Below are 804 nucleotides of genomic sequence, written 5' to 3' on the forward strand. Positions count from 1 at the left end.
AATGAAATTTTTCAGTGGTGTTTCTTAAAATTCTATCTTGTGCCATGACGAATAAAATGTTAAGCAAAAATTTGTTGTTAGCCTTTAAATCTAACGAAGGAACTCACATCCCATTCCACATAGATAATTCACTACTCACAAGTTCAAATGGAATTATTGGCAATTCCATAAATATATGCATACAGTTAGAGAGCTAGATTTTAAAATAGCAGTAACTTGGGGTTTGGGGACATCAAGTCGGTGATACTGAAATATGTAAAAAAAAATCTACAATGATCTGTTGCAAGGAAGTGCTGGTTTTCTTGTTACTTAGAAAGTGATTTGACACCCGACAGAAACTCAGGGTTCATGCATCTTCGGCAGGTGTCACTCAACACAGTCATTGTTGAAAGTTGTGTCTGTTCCATAGGCCTCGCATGCCTGATTGGTTCTAGATACGGACTGTAGTGGTTCGTACTTGGGAACTAGCTGGGTGATCTTTGGGCTGTCACTAGGCTCAACACTTCTGATATTGGTTCAGAACATGGATGATTTGTCTGAAGGCCTAAGTTCTACCTTATGGACCCACTCAGACCACAAGACTCACAGTGAATGCTCTCTGGTTGTAGCACTCAAGTGGCTTTTTCATGCCTCTCATCTTTTATCCCAGTCCCTTGAATCTGATCATGGTCTGACAAATTCTTTCTCCTCTTCTAAACTTCCTGATATTCTGGACCTCCTTCTCACCATATTTATTGTATTATTTAAATCTTTTAAATCAAATGAATCAAATTATATATATATATATATATATATATATATATA

The sequence above is a fragment of the Mastomys coucha genome, chromosome X (genome assembly GCF_008632895.1).
Source record: "Mastomys coucha isolate ucsf_1 chromosome X, UCSF_Mcou_1, whole genome shotgun sequence".
NCBI lineage: Eukaryota > Metazoa > Chordata > Mammalia > Rodentia > Muridae > Mastomys > Mastomys coucha.